Source organism: Rhipicephalus microplus, chromosome 4 (genome assembly GCF_043290135.1).
Source record: "Rhipicephalus microplus isolate Deutch F79 chromosome 4, USDA_Rmic, whole genome shotgun sequence".
NCBI lineage: Eukaryota > Metazoa > Arthropoda > Arachnida > Ixodida > Ixodidae > Rhipicephalus > Rhipicephalus microplus.
In genome coordinates, this window is record NC_134703.1 from 228,828,229 (window position 1) to 228,848,547 (window position 20,319).

Genomic DNA, 20,319 nt, shown 5'->3' on the forward strand with positions numbered 1-20,319 from the left:
TGACTATTCGATCGGCTGTTAACTGAAATGTTGAAGGTTCGAGCCCACCCGGTGGTGGTGTGGCGCTTTTTTTTCGGGCTGATAGTTTTGAAGATATGTTCTGATGGTGGTGAAAGTGGAGCACGACTGTCTTCGTGGCGCAATTGGCTAGTGCGATTGGCTGTTAACCGAAAGGTTGGAGGTACGAGCCTACCCGGTGGTGATGCGGCGCTTTGTTTTCTTTGGGCTGATAGCTCTTAAAAAATGTTATGACGGTGGTGAGAGTGGAGCACTACTGTCTCCGTGGCGCAATTGGCTATGCGATCGGCTGTTAACCGAAAGGTTGGAGGTTCGAGCCCTCCCGGGAGTGGTGTGTTGCTGTTTTTGGGCTGATAGCTTTGAAGATATGTTCTGACGATGGTGAGAGTGGAGCAGGACTGTCTCCGTGGCGCAATTGGCTATGCAATTGGCTGTTAACTGAAAAATTGAGGTTCGAGCCCTCCCGGGAGTGGTGTGTTGCTTTTTTTATTTTGCGCTGATAGCTTTGAAGATATGTTCTGATGGTGGTGAGAGTGGAGATTGACTGTCTCCGTGGCGCAATTGGCTAGCACGATCGGCTGTTAACTGAAAGGTTTGAGGTTCGAGCCCTCCCGGTGGTGGTGCGGCGCTTTTTTTGGGCTGATAGCTTTGAAGATATGTTTTGATGGTGGTGAGAGTGGAGCAAGACTGTCTCCGTGGCGCAATTGGCTAGCGTGACTGTCTCCGTGGCGCAATTGGTGCAGGACTGTCTCCGTGGCGCAATGGGCTAGCGCGAACGGCTGTTAACCGAAAAGTTAGAGGTACGAACCCAGCCGGTGGTGGTGCGGCGCTTTTTTTTCTTTGGGCTGATAGCTTTGAAGATATGTTCTGATGGTGGAGAGAGTGGAGCATGACTGTCTCCGTGGCGCAATTGACTATTCGATCGGCTGTTAACTGAAATGTTGAAGGTTCGAGCCCACCCGGTGGTGGTGTGGCGCTTTTTTTTCGGGCTGATAGTTTTGAAGATATGTTCTGATGGTGCTGAAAGTGGAGCACGACTGTCTTCGTGGCGCAATTGGCTAGTGCGATTGGCTGTTAACCGAAAGGTTGGAGGTACGAGCCTACCCGGTGGTGATGCGGCGCTTTGTTTTCTTTGGGCTGATAGCTCTTAAAAAATGTTATGACGGTGGTGAGAGTGTAGCACTACTGTCTCCGTGGCGCAATTGGCTAGCGCGATCGGCTGTTAACCGAAACGTTGGAGGTACGAGCCCACCCGGCGGTGGTGCGGCGCTTTTTTTTATCTTCGGGCTGATAGCTGTGAAGAAATGTTCTGACGGTGTTGAGAGTGGAGCATGACTGTCTCCGTGGCGCCATTGGCTATGCGATCGGCTGTTAACCGAAAGGTTGAAAATTTGAGCCCTCCCGGGAGTGGTGTGTTGCTTTTTTGGGCTGATAGCTTTGAAGATATGTTCTGATGGTGGTGAGAGTGGAGCAAGACTGTCTCCGTGGCGCAATTGGCTAGCAGTACTGTCTCCGTGGCGCAATTGGAGCAGGACTGTCTCCGTGGCGCAATTGGCTAGCGCGATCGGCTGTTAACCGAAACGTTGGAGGTACGAGCCCAGCCGGTGGTGGTGCGGCGCTTTTTTTCTTTGGGCTGATAGCTTTGAAGATATGTTCTGATGGCGGTGAGAGTGGAGCACGACTGTCTCTGTGGCGAAATTGGCTAGCGCGATCGGCTGTTAACCGAGAGGTTGGAGGTACGAGCCCACCTGGTGGTGGTGCGGCGCTTTTTATTTCTTTAGGCTGATAGCCTTTAAGATATGTTCTGATAGTGGTGAGAGTGGAGCACTTCTGTCTCCGTGGCGCATTTGGCTAGCGCGATTGGCTGTTAACCGAAAGGTTGGAGGTACGAGCCCACCCGGTGGTGGTGCGGCGCTTTTTTTTCTTTGGGCTGATAGCTCTGAAGAAATGTTCTGACGGTGGTGAGAGTGGAGCACGACTGTCGCCGTGGCGCAATGGGCTAGCGCGATCGGATGTTAACCAAAAGGTTGGAGGTACGAGCCCACCCGGCCTTGGTGCGGCGCTTTTTTTTCTTTGGGCTGATAGCTCTGAAAAAATGCTCTGACGGTGGTGAGCGTGGAGCACTACTGTCTCCGTGGCGCAATTGGCTATGCGATCGGCTGTTAACTGAAAGGTTGGAGGTTCGAGCCCTCCCGGGAGTGGTGTGTTGCTTTTTTTTCTTTGGGCTGATAGCTTTGAAGATATGTTCTGATGGTGGTGAGAGTGGAGCAGGACTGTCTCTGTGGCGCAGTTTGCTAGCGCGATCGGCTGTTAACCGAAAAGTTGGAGGTACGAGCCCACCTGGTGGTGGTGCGGCGCTTTTTTTTGGGGGCTGATAGCTTTGAAGATATGTTCTGATGGTGGTGAGAGTGGAGCACGACTGTCTTCGTGGCGCAATTGGCTAGCGCGATCGATTGTTAACCGAAAGGTTGGAGGTACGAGGCCACGCGGTTGTGGTGTGGCGCTTTTTTTCTTTGGGCTGATAGCTGTGAAGAATTGTTCTGACGGTGTTGAGAGTGGAGCACGACTGTCTCCGTGGCGCAATTGGCTAGCGCGATCGGCTGTTAACCGAAAGGTTGGAGGTACGAGCCCACCCGGTGGTGGTGCGGCGCTTTTTTTTCGGGGGCTTATAGCCTAGAAGAGATGTTCTGATGGTGGTGAGAGTGGAGCACGACTGCCCCCATGGCGCAATTGGCTAGCGCGATCGGCTGTTAACCGAAAGGTTGGAGGTTCGAGCCCACCCGGTGGTGGTGCGGTGCTTTTTTTTTCTTTGGGCTGATAGCTTTGAAGATATGTTCTGATGGTGGTGAGAGTGGAGCAAAACTGTCTCCGTGGCGCAATTGGCTATTCGATCGGCTGTTCACTGAAAGGTTGAAGGTTCGTGCCCACCAGGTGATGGTGTGGCGCTTTTTTTGGGGCCGATAGTTTTGAAGTTATGTTCTGATGGTGGTGAGATGGGAGCACGACAGTCTCCGTGGCGCAATTGGCTATGCGATCGGCTGTTAACCGAAAGGTTGGAGGTACGAGCCCACCAGGTGGTGGTGCGGCGCTTTTTTTTGTTTGGGCTGATAGCTCTGAAGAAATGTTCTGACGGTGGTGAGAGTGGAGCACGACTGTCTCCATGGCGCAATTGGCTATGCGATCGGCTGTTAACCGAAAGGTTTGAGGTTTGAGGCCTCCCGGGAGTGGTGTGTTGCTTTTTTTGGGCTGATAGCTTTGAAGATATGTTCTGACGATGGTGAGAGTGGAGCAGGACTGTCTCCGTGGCGCAATTGGCTATGCAATTGGCTGTTAACTGAAAAATTGAGGTTCGAGCCCTCCCGGGAGTGGTGTGTTGCTTTTTTTATTTTGCGCTGATAGCTTTGAAGATATGTTCTGATGGTGGTGAGAGTGGAGAATGACTGTCTCCGTGGCGCAATTGGCTAGCACGATCGGCTGTTAACTGAAAGGTTTGAGGTTCGAGCCCTCCCGGTGGTGGTGCGGCGCTTTTTTTTGGGCTGATAGCTTTGAAGATATGTTTTGATGGTGGTGAGAGTGGAGCAAGACTGTCTCCGTGGCGCAATTGGCTTGCGTGACTGTCTCCGTGGCGCATTTGTTGCAGGACTGTCTCCGTGGCGCAATGGGCTAGCGCGAACGGCTGTTAACCGAAAGGTTGGAGGTACGAACCCAGCCGGTGGTGGTGCGGCGCTTTTTTTTCTTTGGGCTGATAGTTTTGAAGATATGTTCTGATGGTGGAGAGTGTGGAGCATGACTGTCTCCGTGGCGCAATTGACTATTCGATCGGCTGTTAACTGAAAGGTTGAAGGTTCGAGCCCACCCGGTGGTGGTGTGGCGCTTTTTTTTCGGGCTGATAGTTTTGAAGATATGTTCTGATGGTGGTGAAAGTGGAGCACGACTGTCTTCGTGGCGCAATTGGCTAGTGCGATTGGCTGTTAACCGAAAGGTTGGAGGATCCAGCCTACCCGGTGGTGATGCGGCGCTTTTTTTTCTTTGGGCTGATAGCTCTTAAAAAATGTTATGACGGTGGTGAGAGTGGAGCACTACTGTCTCCGTGGCGCAATTGGCTAGCGCGATCGGCTGTTAACCGAAACGTTGGAGGTACGAGCCCACCCGGCGGTGGTGCGGCGCTTTTTTTTATCTTCGGGCTGATAGCTGTGAAGAAATGTTCTGACTGTGTTGAGAGTGGAGACGACTGTCTCCGTGGCGCAATTGGCTATGCGATCGGCTGTTAACCGAAAGGTTGAAAATTTGAGCCCTCGCGGGAGTGGTGTGTTGCTTTATTTTTGGGCTGATAGCTTTGAAGCTATGTTCTGATGGTGCTGAGAGTGGAGCTGGACTGTCTCCGTGGCGCAATTGGCTAGTGCGATCGGCTGTTAACCGAAAGGTTGGAGGTACGAGCCAAGCCGGTGGTGGTGCGGCGCTTTTTTTTCTTTGGGCTGATAGCTTTGAAGATATGTTCTGATAGTGGTGAGAGTGGAGCACGACTGTCTCCGTGGCGCAATTGGCTAGCGCGATTGGCTGTTAACCGAAAGGTGGGAGGTACGAGCCCACCCGGTGGTGGTGCGGCGCTTTTTTTTCTTTGGGCTGATAGCTCTGAAGAAATGTTCAGACGGTGGTGAGAGTGGAGCACGACTGTCGCCGTGGCGCAATTGGCTAGCGCGATCGGCTGTTAACCGAAACGTTGGAGGTACGAGCCTACCCGGTTGTGATGCGGCGCTTTTTTTTCTTTGGGCTGATAGCTCTTAAAAATGTTATGACGGTGGTGAGAGTGGAGCACTACAGTCTCCGTGGCGCAATCGGCTAGCGCGATCGGCTGTTAACCGAAACGTTGGAGGTACGAACCCAGCCGGTGGTGGTGTGGCGCTTTTTTTCTTTGGGCTGATAGTTTTGAAGATATGTTCTGATGGTGGTGAGAGTGGAGCACGACTGTCTCCGTGGCGCAATTGGCTAGCGCGATCGGCTATTCACTGAAAGGTTGAAGGTTCGTGCCCACGAGGTGATGGTGTGGCGCTTTTTTTTGGGGCCGATAGCTTTGAAGTTATGTTCTGATGGTGGTGAGATTGGAGCACGACAGTCTCCGTGGCGCAATTGGCTATGCGATCGGCTGTTAACCGAAAGGTTGGAGGTACGAGCCCACCAGGTGGTGGTGCGGCGCTTTTTTTCTGTTTGGGCTGATAGCTCTGAAGAAATGTTCTGACGGTGGTGAGAGTGGAGCACGACTGTCTCCGTGGCGCAATCGGCTATGCGATCGGCTGTTAACCGAAAGGTTGGAGGTTCGAGCCCTCCCGGGAGTGGTGTGTTGCTTTTTTTGGGCTGATAGCTTTGAAGATATGTTCTGACGATGGTGAGAGTGGAGCAGGACTGTCTCCGTGGCGCAATTGGCTATGCAATTGGCTGTTAATTGAAAAATTGAGGTTCGAGCCCTCCCGGGAGTGGTGTGTTGCTTTTTTTGTTTTGCGCTGATTGCTTTGAATATATGTTCTGATGGTGGTGAGAGTGGAGAATGACTGTCTCCGTGGCGCAACTGGCTAGCACGATCGGCTGTTAACTGAAAGGTTTGATTTTCGAGCCCTCCCGGTGGTGGTGCGGCGCTTTATTTTTGGGCTGATAGCTTTGAAGATATGTTTTGATGGTGGTGAGAGTGGAGCAAGACTGTCTCCGCGGCGCAATTGGCTAGCGTGACTGTCTCCGTGGCGCAATTGGTGCAGGACTGTCTCCGTGGCGCAATGGGCTAGCGCGAACGGCTGTTAACCGAAAGGTTGGAGGTACGAACCCAGCCGGTGGTGGGGCGGCGCTTTTTTTTCTTTGGGCTGATAGCTTTGAAGATATGTTCTGATGGTGGAGAGAGTGGAGCATGACTGTCTCCGTGGCGCAATTGACTATTCGATCGGCTGTTAACTGAAAGGTTGAAGGTTCGAGCCCACCCGGTGGTGGTGTGGCGCTTTTTTTTCGGGCTGATAGTTTTGAATAAACGTTCTGACGGTGGTGAGAGTGGAGCACGACTGTCTCCGTGGCGCAATTGGCTAGCGGGATCGGATGTTAACCGAAAGGTTGGAGGTACGAGCCCACCCGGTGGTGGTGCGGCGCTTTTTTTATTTGGGCTGATAGCTTTGAAGATATGTTCTGATGGTGGTGAGAGTGGAGCACGACTGTCTCCGTGGCGCAATTGGCTATGCGATCGGCTGTTAACTGAAAGGTTTGAGGTTCAAGTCCTCCCGGGAGTGGTGTGTTGCTTTTTTATTTTGGGCTGATAGCTTTGAAGATATGTTCTGATGGTGGTGAGAGTGGAGCACGACTGTCTCTGTGGCGCAATCGGCTAGCGCGATCGGCTGTTAACCGAAAGGTTGGAGCTACGAGCCCACCCGGCGTTGGTGCGGCGCTTTTTTTCTTTGGGCTGATAGCTTTGAAGATATGTTCTGATGGTGATGAGAGTGGAGCACGACTGTCTCGGTTGCGCAATCGGCTATGCAATCGGCTGTTAACTGAAAGGTTTGAGGTTCGAGCCCTTCCGGGAGTGGTGTGTTGATTTTTTATTTTGGGCTGATAGCTTTGAAGATATGTTCTGATGGTGGTGAGAGTGGAGAATGACTGTCTCCGTGGCGAATTTGGATAGTGCGATCGGCTGTTAACCGAAAGGTTGGAGGTACGAGCCTAGGCGGTGGTGGTGCGGCGCTTTTTTTTCTTTGTGCTGATAGCTCTGAATAAATGTTTTGACGGTGGTGAGAGTGGAGCACTACTGTCTCCGTGGCGCAATTGGCTATGCGATCGGCTGTTAACTGAAAGGTTGGAGGTTCGAGCCCTCCCGGGAGTGGTGTGTTGCTTTTATTTCTTTGGGCAGATAGCTTTGAAGATATGTTCTGATGGTGGTAAAAGTGGAGCAGGACTGTCTCTGTGGCGCAGTTTGCTAGCGCGATCGGCTGTTAACCGAAAAGTTGGAGGTGCGAGCCCACCTGGTGGTGGTGCGGCGCTTTTTTTTGGGGCTGATAGCTTTGAAGATATGTTCTGATGGTGGTGAGAGTGGAGCACGACTGTCTTCGTGGCGCAATTGGCTAGCGCGATCGATTGTTAACCGAAAGGTTGGACGTACGAGGCCACGTGGTTGTGGTGTGGCGCTTTTTTTCTTTGGGCTGATAGTTTTGAAGATATGTTCTGATGGTGGTGAGAGTGGACCACGACTGTCTCCGTGGCGATATTGGCTAGCGCGATCGGCTGTTAACCGAAAGGTTGGAGGTACGAGCCCACCCGGTGGTGGTGCGGCGCTTTTTATTTCGGGGGCTGATAGCCTAGAAGATATGTTCTGATGGTGGTTAGAGTGGAGCACGACTGCCCCCATGGCGCAATTGGCTAGCGCGATCGGCTGTTAACCGAAAGGTTGGAGGTTCGAGCCCACCCGGTGGTGGTGCGGTGCTTTTTTTTTCTTTGGGCTGATAGCTTTGAAGATATGTTCTGATGGTGGTGAGAGTGGAGCAAAACTGTCTCTGTGGCGCAATTGGCTATTCGATCGGCTGTTCACTGAAAGGTTGAAGGTTCGTGCCCACCAGGTGATGGTGTGGCGCTTTTTTTTGGGGCCGATAGTTTTGAAGTTATGTTCTGATGGCGGTGAGATGAGCACGACAGTCTCCGTGGCGCAATTGGCTATGCGATCGGCTGTTAACCGAAAGGTTGGAAGTACGAGCCCACCAGGTGGTGGTGCGGCGCTTTTTTTTGTTTGGGCTGATAGCTCTGAAGAAATGTTCTGACGGTGGTGAGAGTGGAGCACGACTGTCTCCGTGGCGCAATTGGCTATGCGATCGGCTGTTAACCGAAAGGTTGGAGGTTCGAGCCCTCCCGGGAGTGGTGTGTTGCTGTTTTTGGGCTGATAGCTTTGAAGATATGTTCTGACGATGGTGAGAGTGGAGCCGGACTGTCTCCGTGGCGCAATTGGCAATGCAATTGGCTGTTAACTGAAAAATTGATGTTCGAGCCCTCCCGGGAGTGGTGTGTTGCTTTTTTTATTTTGCGCTGATAGCTTTGAAGATATGTTCTGATGGTGGTGAGAGTGGAGAATGACTGTCTCCGTGGCGCAATTGGCTAGCACGATCGGCTGTTAACTGAAAGGTTTGAGGTTCGAGCCCTCCCGGTGGTGGTGCGGCGCTTTTTTTTGGGCTGATAGCTTTGAAGATATGTTTTGATGGTGGTGAGAGTGGAGCAAGACTGTCTCCGTGGCGCAATTGGCTAGCGTGACTGTCTCGGTGGCGCAATTGGTGCAGGACTGTCTCCGTGGCGCAATGGGCTAGCGCGAACGGCTGTTAACCGAAAAGTTGGAGGTACGAACCCAGCCGGTGGTGGTGCGGCGCTTTTTTTTCTTTGGGCTGATAGCTTTGAAGATATGTTCTGATGGTGGAGAGAGTGGAGCATGACTGTCTCCGTGGCGCAATTGACTATTCGATCGGCTGTTAACTGAAATGTTGAAGGTTCGAGCCCACCCGGTGGTGGTGTGGCGCTTTTTTTTCGGGCTGATAGTTTTGAAGATATGTTCTGATGGTGGTGAAAGTGGAGCACGACTGTCTTCGTGGCGCCATTGGCTAGTGCGATTGGCTGTTAACCGAAAGGTTGGAGGTACGAGCCTACCCGGTGGTGATGCGGCGCTTTGTTTTCTTTGGGCTGATAGCTCTTAAAAAATGTTATGACGGTGGTGAGAGTGGAGCACTACTGTCTCCGTGGCGCAATTGGCTATGCGATCGGCTGTTAACCGAAAGGTTGGAGGTTCGAGCCCTCCCGGGAGTGGTGTGTTGCTGTTTTTGGGCTGATAGCTTTGAAGATATGTTCTGACGATGGTGAGAGTGGAGCAGGACTGTCTCCGTGGCGCAATTGGCTATGCAATTGGCTGTTAACTGAAAAATTGAGGTTCGAGCCCTCCCGGGAGTGGTGTGTTGCTTTTTTTATTTTGCGCTGATAGCTTTGAAGATATGTTCTGATGGTGGTGAGAGTGGAGATTGACTGTCTCCGTGGCGCAATTGGCTAGCACGATCGGCTGTTAACTGAAAGGTTTGAGGTTCGAGCCCTCCCGGTGGTGGTGCGGCGCTTTTTTTTGGGCTGATAGCTTTGAAGATATGTTTTGATGGTGGTGAGAGTGGAGCAAGACTGTCTCCGTGGCGCAATTGGCTAGCGTGACTGTCTCCGTGGCGCAATTGGTGCAGGACTGTCTCCGTGGCGCAATGGGCTAGCGCGAACGGCTGTTAACCGAAAAGTTAGAGGTACGAACCCAGCCGGTGGTGGTGCGGCGCTTTTTTTTCTTTGGGCTGATAGCTTTGAAGATATGTTCTGATGGTGGAGAGAGTGGAGCATGACTGTCTCCGTGGCGCAATTGGCTAGTGCGATCGGCTGTTAACCGAAAGGTTGGAGGTACGAGCCCAGCCGGTGGTGGTGCGGCGCTTTTTTTTTGGGCTGATAGCTTTGAAGATATGTTCTGATAGTGGTGAGAGTGGAGCACGACAGTCTCCGTGGCGCAATTGGCTAGCGCGATTGGCTGTTAACCGAAAGGTGGGAGGTACGAGCCCACCCGGTGGTGGTGCGGCGCTTTTTTTTCTTTGGGCTGATAGCTCTGAAGAAATGTTCTGACGGTGGTGAGAGTGGAGCACGACTGTCGCCGTGGCGCAATTGGCTAGCGCGATCGGATGTTAACCAAAAGGTTGGAGGTACGAGCCCACCCGGCCTTGGTGCGGCGCTTTTTTTTCTTTGGGCTGATAGCTCTGAAGAAATATTCTGACGGTGGTGAGAGTGGAGCACGACTGTCTCCGTGGCGCCATTGGCTATGCGATCGGCTGTTAACCGAAAGGTTGAAAATTTGAGCCCTCCCGGGAGTGGTGTGTTGCTTTTTTGGGCTGATAGCTTTGAAGATATGTTCTGATGGTGGTGAGAGTGGAGCAAGACTGTTTCCGTGGCGCAATTGGCTAGCAGTACTGTCTCCGTGGCGCAATTGGAGCAGGACTGTCTCCGTGGCGCAATTGGCTAGCGCGATCGGCTGTTAACCGAAACGTTGGAGGTACGAGCCGAGCCGGTGGTGGTGCGGCGCTTTTTTTCTTTGGGCTGATAGCTCTGAAGAAATGTTCTGACGGTGGTGAGAGTGGAGCACGACTGTCGCCGTGGCGCAATGGGCTAGCGCGATCGGATGTTAACCAAAAGGTTGGAGGTACGAGCCCACCCGGCCTTGGTGCGGCGCTTTTTTTTCTTTGGGCTGATAGCTCTGAAAAAATGCTCTGACGGTGGTGAGCGTGGAGCACTACTGTCTCCGTGGCGCAATTGGCTATGCGATCGGCTGTTAACTGAAAGGTTGGAGGTTCGAGCCCTCCCGGGAGTGGTGTGTTGCTTTTTTTTCTTTGGGCTGATAGCTTTGAAGATATGTTCTGATGGTGGTGAGAGTGGAGCAGGACTGTCTCTGTGGCGCAGTTTGCTAGCGCGATCGGCTGTTAACCGAAAAGTTGGAGGTACGAGCCCACCTGGTGGTGGTGCGGCGCTTTTTTTTGGGGGCTGATAGCTTTGAAGATATGTTCTGATGGTGGTGAGAGTGGAGCACGACTGTCTTCGTGGCGCAATTGGCTAGCGCGATCGATTGTTAACCGAAAGGTTGGAGGTACGAGGCCACGCGGTTGTGGTGTGGCGCTTTTTTTCTTTGGGCTGATAGCTGTGAAGAATTGTTCTGACGGTGTTGAGAGTGGAGCACGACTGTCTCCGTGGCGCAATTGGCTAGCGCGATCGGCTGTTAACCGAAAGGTTGGAGGTACGAGCCCACCCGGTGGTGGTGCGGCGCTTTTTTTTCGGGGGCTTATAGCCTAGAAGAGATGTTCTGATGGTGGTGAGAGTGGAGCACGACTGCCCCCATGGCGCAATTGGCTAGCGCGATCGGCTGTTAACCGAAAGGTTGGAGGTTCGAGCCCACCCGGTGGTGGTGCGGTGCTTTTTTTTTCTTTGGGCTGATAGCTTTGAAGATATGTTCTGATGGTGGTGAGAGTGGAGCAAAACTGTCTCCGTGGCGCAATTGGCTATTCGATCGGCTGTTCACTGAAAGGTTGAAGGTTCGTGCCCACCAGGTGATGGTGTGGCGCTTTTTTTGGGGCCGATAGTTTTGAAGTTATGTTCTGATGGTGGTGAGATGGGAGCACGACAGTCTCCGTGGCGCAATTGGCTATGCGATCGGCTGTTAACCGAAAGGTTGGAGGTACGAGCCCACCAGGTGGTGGTGCGGCGCTTTTTTTTGTTTGGGCTGATAGCTCTGAAGAAATGTTCTGACGGTGGTGAGAGTGGAGCACGACTGTCTCCATGGCGCAATTGGCTATGCGATCGGCTGTTAACCGAAAGGTTTGAGGTTCGAGGCCTCCCGGGAGTGGTGTGTTGCTTTTTTTGGGCTGATAGCTTTGAAGATATGTTCTGACGATGGTGAGAGTGGAGCAGGACTGTCTCCGTGGCGCAATTGGCTATGCAATTGGCTGTTAACTGAAAAATTGAGGTTCGAGCCCTCCCGGGAGTGGTGTGTTGCTTTTTTTATTTTGCGCTGATAGCTTTGAAGATATGTTCTGATGGTGGTGAGAGTGGAGAATGACTGTCTCCGTGGCGCAATTGGCTAGCACGATCGGCTGTTAACTGAAAGGTTTGAGGTTCGAGCCCTCCCGGTGGTGGTGCGGCGCTTTTTTTTGGGCTGATAGCTTTGAAGATATGTTTTGATGGTGGTGAGAGTGGAGCAAGACTGTCTCCGTGGCGCAATTGGCTTGCGTGACTGTCTCCGTGGCGCATTTGTTGCAGGACTGTCTCCGTGGCGCAATGGGCTAGCGCGAACGGCTGTTAACCGAAAGGTTGGAGGTACGAACCCAGCCGGTGGTGGTGCGGCGCTTTTTTTTCTTTGGGCTGATAGTTTTGAAGATATGTTCTGATGGTGGAGAGTGTGGAGCATGACTGTCTCCGTGGCGCAATTGACTATTCGATCGGCTGTTAACTGAAAGGTTGAAGGTTCGAGCCCACCCGGTGGTGGTGTGGCGCTTTTTTTTCGGGCTGATAGTTTTGAAGATATGTTCTGATGGTGGTGAAAGTGGAGCACGACTGTCTTCGTGGCGCAATTGGCTAGTGCGATTGGCTGTTAACCGAAAGGTTGGAGGATCGAGCCTACCCGGTGGTGATGCGGCGCTTTTTTTTCTTTGGGCTGATAGCTCTTAAAAAATGTTATGACGGTGGTGAGAGTGGAGCACTACTGTCTCCGTGGCGCAATTGGCTAGCGCGATCGGCTGTTAACCGAAACGTTGGAGGTACGAGCCCACCCGGCGGTGGTGCGGCGCTTTTTTTTATCTTCGGGCTGATAGCTGTGAAGAAATGTTCTGACTGTGTTGAGAGTGGAGCACGACTGTCTCCGTGGCGCAATTGGCTATGCGATCGGCTGTTAACCGAAAGGTTGAAAATTTGAGCCCTCGCGGGAGTGGTGTGTTGCTTTATTTTTGGGCTGATAGCTTTGAAGCTATGTTCTGATGGTGGTGAGAGTGGAGCTGGACTGTCTCCGTGGCGCAATTGGCTAGTGCGATCGGCTGTTAACCGAAAGGTTGGAGGTACGAGCCAAGCCGGTGGTGGTGCGGCGCTTTTTTTTCTTTGGGCTGATAGCTTTGAAGATATGTTCTGATAGTGGTGAGAGTGGAGCACGACTGTCTCCGTGGCGCAATTGGCTAGCGCGATTGGCTGTTAACCGAAAGGTGGGAGGTACGAGCCCACCCGGTGGTGGTGCGGCGCTTTTTTTTCTTTGGGCTGATAGCTCTGAAGAAATGTTCAGACGGTGGTGAGAGTGGAGCATGACTGTCGCCGTGGCGCAATTGGCTAGCGCGATCGGATGTTAACCAAAAGGTTGGAGGTACGAGGCCACCTGGTGGTGGTGCGGCGCTTTTTTTTGGGCTGATAGCTTTGAAGATATGTTCTGATGGTGGTGAGAGTGGAGCACGACTGGCTTCGTGGCGCAATTGGCTAGCGCGATCGATTGTTAACCGAAAGGTTGGAGGTACGAGGCCACGCGGTTGTGGTGTGGCGCTTTTTTTCTTTGGGCTGATAGTTTTGAAGATATGTTCTGATGGTGGTGAGAGTGGAGCACGACTGTCTCCGTGGCGCAATTGGCTAGCGCGATCGGCTATTCACTGAAAGGTTGAAGGTTCGTGCCCACCAGGTGATGGTGTGGCGCTTTTTTTTGGGGCCGATAGCTTTGAAGTTATGTTCTGATGGTGGTGAGATTGGAGCACGACAGTCTCCGTGGCGCAATTGGCTATGCGATCGGCTGTTAACCGAAAGGTTGGAGGTACGAGCCCACCAGGTGGTGGTGCGGCGCTTTTTTTCTGTTTGGGCTGATAGCTCTGAAGAAATGTTCTGACGGTGGTGAGAGTGGAGCACGACTGTCTCCGTGGCGCAATCGGCTATGCGATCGGCTGTTAACCGAAAGGTTGGAGGTTCGAGCCCTCCCGGGAGTGGTGTGTTGCTTTTTTTGGGCTGATAGCTTTGAAGATATGTTCTGACGATGGTGAGAGTGGAGCAGGACTGTCTCCGTGGCGCAATTGGCTATGCAATTGGCTGTTAATTGAAAAATTGAGGTTCGAGCCCTCCCGGGAGTGGTGTGTTGCTTTTTTTGTTTTGCGCTGATAGCTTTGAATATATGTTCTGATGGTGGTGAGAGTGGAGAATGACTGTCTCCGTGGCGCAACTGGCTAGCACGATCGGCTGTTAACTGAAAGGTTTGATTTTCGAGCCCTCCCGGTGGTGGTGCGGCGCTTTATTTTTGGGCTGATAGCTTTGAAGATATGTTTTGATAATGGTGAGAGTGGAGCAAGACTGTCTCCTTGGCGCAATTGGCTAGCGTGACTGTCTCCGTGGCGCAATTGGTGCAGGACTGTCTCCGTGGCGCAATGGGCTAGCGCGAACGGCTGTTAACCGAAAGGTTGGAGGTACGAACCCAGCCGGTGGTGGGGCGGCGCTTTTTTTTCTTTGGGCTGATAGCTTTGAAGATATGTTCTGATGGTGGAGAGAGTGGAGCATGACTGTCTCCGTGGCGCAATTGACTATTCGATCGGCTGTTAACTGAAAGGTTGAAGGTTCGAGCCCACCCGGTGGTGGTGTGGCGCTTTTTTTTCGGGCTGATAGTTTTGAAGATATGTTCTGATCGTGGTGAAAGTGGAGCACGACTGTCTTCGTGGCGCAATTGGCTAGTGCGATCGGCTGTTAATCGAAAGGTTGGAGGTACGAGCCTACCCGGTTGTGATGCGGTGCTTTTTTTTCTTTGGGCTGATAGCTCTTAAAAAATGTTATGACGGTGGTGAGAGTGGAGCACTACTGTCTCCGTGGCGCAATTGGCTAGCGCGATCGGCTGTTAACCGAAACGTTGGAGGTACGAGCCCATCCGGCGGTGGTGCGGCGCTTTTTTTATCTTCGGGCTGATAGCTGTGAAGAAATGTTCTGACGGTGTTGAGAGTGGAGCACGACTGTCTCCGTGGCGCAATTGGCTATGCGATCGGCTGTTAACCGAAAGGTTGAAAATTTGAGCCCTCGCGGGAGTGGTGTGTTGCTTTATTTTTGGGCTGATAGCTTTGAAGACATGTTCTGATGGTGGTGAGAGTGGAGCAGGACTGTCTCCGTGGCGCAATTGGCTAGTGCGATCGGCTGTTAACCGAAAGGTTGGAGGTACGAGCCCAGCCGGTGGTGGTGCGGCGCTTTTTTTTCTTTGGGCTGATAGCTTTGAAGATATGTTCTGATAGTGGTGAGAGTGGAGCACGACTGTCTCCGTGGCGCAATTGGCTAGCGCGATTGGCTGTTAACCGAAAGGTTGGAGGTACGAGCCCACCCGGCCTAGGTGCGGCGCTTTTTTTTCTTTGGGCTGATAGCTCTGAAGAAATGTTCTGACGGTGGTGAGAGTTGAGCACGACTGTCGCCGTGGCGCAATGGGCTAGCGCGATCGGATGTTAACCAAAAGGTTGGAGGTACGAGCCCACCCGGCCTTGGTGCGGCGCTTTTTTTTCTTTGGGCTGATAGCTCTGAAAAAATGTTCTGACGGTGGTGAGAGTGGAGCACTACTGTCTCCGTGGCGCAATTGGCTATGCGATCGGCTGTTAACTGAAAGGTTGGAGGTTCGAGCCCTTTCGGGAGTGGTGTGTTGCTTTTTTTTCTTTGGGCTGATAGCTTTGAAGATATGTTCTGATGGTGGTGAGAGTGGAGCAGGACTGTCTCTGTGGCGCAGTTTGCTAGCACGATCGTCTGTTAACCGAAAAGTTGGAGGTACGAGCCCACCTGGTGGTGGTGCGGCGCTTTTTTTTTGGGCTGATAGCTTTGAAGATATGTTCTGATGGTGGTGAGAGTGGAGCACGACTGTCTTCTTGGCGCAATTGGCTAGCGCGATCGATTGTTAACCGAAAGGTTGGAGGTACGAGGCCACGTGGTTGTGGTGTGGCGCTTTTTTTCTTTGGGCTGATAGTTTTGAAGATATGTTCTGATGGTGGTGAGAGTGGAGCACGACTGTCTCCGTGGCGCAATTGGCTAGCGCGATCGGCTATTCACTGAAAGGTTGAAGGTTCGTGCCCACCAGGTGATGGTGTGGCGCTTTTTTTTGGGGCCGATAGCTTTGAAGTTATGTTCTGACGGTGGTGAGAGTGGAGCACGACTGTCTCCGTGGCGCAATCGGCTATGCGATCGGCTGTTAACCGAAAGGTTGGAGGTTCGAGCCCTCCCGGGAGTGGTGTGTTGCTTTTTTTGGGCTGATAGCTTTGAAGATATGTTCTGATGGTGGTGAGAGTGGAGCACGACTGTCTTCTTGGCGCAATTGGCTAGCGCGATCGATTGTTAACCGAAAGGTTGGAGGTACGAGGCCACGTGGTTGTGGTGTGGCGCTTTTTTTTCTTTGGGCTGATAGCTTTGAAGATATGTTCTGATGGTGGAGAGAGTGGAGCATGACTGTCTCCGTGGCGCAATTGACTATTCGATCGGCTGTTAACTGAAAGGTTGAAGGTTCGAGCCCACCCGGTGGTGGTGTGGCGCTTTTTTTTCGGGCTGATAGTTTTGAAGATATGTTCTGATGGTGGTGAAAGTGGAGCACGACTGTCTTCGTGGCGCAATTGGCTAGTGCGATCGGCTGTTAATCGAAAGGTTGGAGGTACGAGCCTACCCGGTTGTGATGCGGCGCTTTTTTTTCTTTGGGCTGATTGCTCTTAAAAAATGTTATGACGGTGGTGAGAGTGGAGCACTACTGTCTCCGTGGCGCAATTGGCTAGCGCGATCGGCTGTTAACCGAAACGTTGGAGGTACGAGCCTACCCGGTTGTGATGCGGCGCTTTTTTTTCTTTGGGCTGATAGCTCTTAAAAATGTTATGACGGTGGTGAGAGTGGAGCACTACTGTCTCCGTGGCGCAATCGGCTAGCGCGATCGGCTGTTAACCGAAACGTTGGAGGTACGAACCCAGCCGGTGGTGGTGTGGCGCTTTTTTTCTTTGGGCTGATAGCTTTGAAGATATGTTCTGACGATGGTGAGAGTGGAGCCGGACTGTCTCCGTGGCGCAATTGGCAATGCAATTGGCTGTTAACTGAAAAATTGATGTTCGAGCCCTCCCGGGAGTGGTGTGTTGCTTTTTTTATTTTGCGCTGATAGCTTTGAAGATATGTTCTGATGGTGGTGAGAGTGGAGAATGACTGTCTCCGTGGCGCAATTGGCTAGCACGATCGGCTGTTAACTGAAAGGTTTGAGGTTCGAGCCCTCCCGGTGGTGGTGCGGCGCTTTTTTTTGGGCTGATAGCTTTGAAGATATGTTTTGATGGTGGTGAGAGTGGAGCAAGACTGTCTCCGTGGCGCAATTGGCTAGCGTGACTGTCTCGGTGGCGCAATTGGTGCAGGACTGTCTCCGTGGCGCAATGGGCTAGCGCGAACGGCTGTTAACCGAAAAGTTGGAGGTACGAACCCAGCCGGTGGTGGTGCGGCGCTTTTTTTTCTTTGGGCTGATAGCTTTGAAGATATGTTCTGATGGTGGAGAGAGTGGAGCATGACTGTCTCCGTGGCGCAATTGACTATTCGATCGGCTGTTAACTGAAATGTTGAAGGTTCGAGCCCACCCGGTGGTGGTGTGGCGCTTTTTTTTCGGGCTGATAGTTTTGAAGATATGTTCTGATGGTGGTGAAAGTGGAGCACGACTGTCTTCGTGGCGCCATTGGCTAGTGCGATTGGCTGTTAACCGAAAGGTTGGAGGTACGAGCCTACCCGGTGGTGATGCGGCGCTTTGTTTTCTTTGGGCTGATAGCTCTTAAAAAATGTTATGACGGTGGTGAGAGTGGAGCACTACTGTCTCCGTGGCGCAATTGGCTATGCGATCGGCTGTTAACCGAAAGGTTGGAGGTTCGAGCCCTCCCGGGAGTGGTGTGTTGCTGTTTTTGGGCTGATAGCTTTGAAGATATGTTCTGACGATGGTGAGAGTGGAGCAGGACTGTCTCCGTGGCGCAATTGGCTATGCAATTGGCGGTTAACTGAAAAATTGAGGTTCGAGCCCTCCCGGGAGTGGTGTGTTGCTTTTTTTATTTTGCGCTGATAGCTTTGAAGATATGTTCTGATGGTGGTGAGAGTGGAGATTGACTGTCTCCGTGGCGCAATTGGCTAGCACGATCGGCTGTTAACTGAAAGGTTTGAGGTTCGAGCCCTCCCGGTGGTGGTGCGGCGCTTTTTTTTGGGCTGATAGCTTTGAAGATATGTTTTGATGGTGGTGAGAGTGGAGCAAGACTGTCTCCGTGGCGCAATTGGCTAGCGTGACTGTCTCCGTGGCGCAATTGGTGCAGGACTGTCTCCGTGGCGCAATGGGCTAGCGCGAACGGCTGTTAACCGAAAAGTTAGAGGTACGAACCCAGCCGGTGGTGGTGCGGCGCTTTTTTTTCTTTGGGCTGATAGCTTTGAAGATATGTTCTGATGGTGGAGAGAGTGGAGCATGACTGTCTCCGTGGCGCAATTGGCTAGTGCGATCGGCTGTTAACCGAAAGGTTGGAGGTACGAGCCCAGCCGGTGGTGGTGCGGCGCTTTTTTTTTGGGCTGATAGCTTTGAAGATATGTTCTGATAGTGGTGAGAGTGGAGCACGACAGTCTCCGTGGCGCAATTGGCTAGCGCGATTGGCTGTTAACCGAAAGGTGGGAGGTACGAGCCCACCCGGTGGTGGTGCGGCGCTTTTTTTTCTTTGGGCTGATAGCTCTGAAGAAATGTTCTGACGGTGGTGAGAGTGGAGCACGACTGTCGCCGTGGCGCAATTGGCTAGCGCGATCGGATGTTAACCAAAAGGTTGGAGGTACGAGCCCACCCGGCCTTGGTGCGGCGCTTTTTTTTCTTTGGGCTGATAGCTCTGAAGAAATATTCTGACGGTGGTGAGAGTGGAGCACGACTGTCTCCGTGGCGCCATTGGCTATGCGATCGGCTGTTAACCGAAAGGTTGAAAATTTGAGCCCTCCCGGGAGTGGTGTGTTGCTTTTTTGGGCTGATAGCTTTGAAGATATGTTCTGATGGTGGTGAGAGTGGAGCAAGACTGTCTCCGTGGCGCAATTGGCTAGCAGTACTGTCTCCGTGGCGCAATTGGAGCAGGACTGTCTCCGTGGCGCAATTGGCTAGCGCGATCGGCTGTTAACCGAAACGTTGGAGGTACGAGCCGAGCCGGTGGTGGTGCGGCGCTTTTTTTCTTTGGGCTGATAGCTTTGAAGATATGTTCTGATGGCGGTGAGAGTGGAGCACGACTGTCTCTGTGGCGAAATTGGCTAGCGCGATCGGCTGTTAACCGAGAGGTTGGAGGTACGAGCCCACCTGGTGGTGGTGCGGCGCTTTTTATTTCTTTAGGCTGATAGCCTTTAAGATATGTTCTGATAGTGGTGAGAGTGGAGCACTTCTGTCTCCGTGGCGCATTTGGCTAGCGCGATTGGCTGTTAACCGAAAGGTTGGAGGTACGAGCCCACCCGGTGGTGGTGCGGCGCTTTTTTTTCTTTGGGCTGATAGCTCTGAAGAAATGTTCTGACGGTGGTGAGAGTGGAGCACGACTGTCGCCGTGGCGCAATGGGCTAGCGCGATCGGATGTTAACCAAAAGGTTGGAGGTACGAGCCCACCCGGCCTTGGTGCGGCGCTTTTTTTTCTTTGGGCTGATAGCTCTGAAAAAATGCTCTGACGGTGGTGAGCGTGGAGCACTACTGTCTCCGTGGCGCAATTGGCTATGCGATCGGCTGTTAACTGAAAGGTTGGAGGTTCGAGCCCTCCCGGGAGTGGTGTGTTGCTTTTTTTTCTTTGGGCTGATAGCTTTGAAGATATGTTCTGATGGTGGTGAGAGTGGAGCAGGACTGTCTCTGTGGCGCAGTTTGCTAGCGCGATCGGCTGTTAACCGAAAAGTTGGAGGTACGAGCCCACCTGGTGGTGGTGCGGCACTTTTTTTTGGGGGCTGATAGCTTTGAAGATATGTTCTGATGGTGGTGAGAGTGGAGCACGACTGTCTTCGTGGCGCAATTGGCTAGCGCGATCGATTGTTAACCGAAAGGTTGGAGGTACGAGGCCACGCGGTTGTGGTGTGGCGCTTTTTTTCTTTGGGCTGATAGCTGTGAAGAATTGTTCTGACGGTGTTGAGAGTGGAGCACGACTGTCTCCGTGGCGCAATTGGCTAGCGCGATCGGCTGTTAACCGAAAGGTTGGAGGTACGAGCCCACCCGGTGGTGGTGCGGCGCTTTTTTTTCGGGGGCTTATAGCCTAGAAGAGATGTTCTGATGGTGGTGAGAGTGGAGCACGACTGCCCCCATGGCGCAATTGGCTAGCGCGATCGGCTGTTAACCGAAAGGTTGGAGGTTCGAGCCCACCCGGTGGTGGTGCGGTGCTTTTTTTTTCTTTGGGCTGATAGCTTTGAAGATATGTTCTGATGGTGGTGAGAGTGGAGCAAAACTGTCTCCGTGGCGCAATTGGCTATTCGATCGGCTGTTCACTGAAAGGTTGAAGGTTCGTGCCCACCAGGTGATGGTGTGGCGCTTTTTTTGGGGCCGATAGTTTTGAAGTTATGTTCTGATGGTGGTGAGATGGGAGCACGACAGTCTCCGTGGCGCAATTGGCTATGCGATCGGCTGTTAACCGAAAGGTTGGAGGTACGAGCCCACCAGGTGGTGGTGCGGCGCTTTTTTTTGTTTGGGCTGATAGCTCTGAAGAAATGTTCTGACGGTGGTGAGAGTGGAGCACGACTGTCTCCATGGCGCAATTGGCTATGCGATCGGCTGTTAACCGAAAGGTTTGAGGT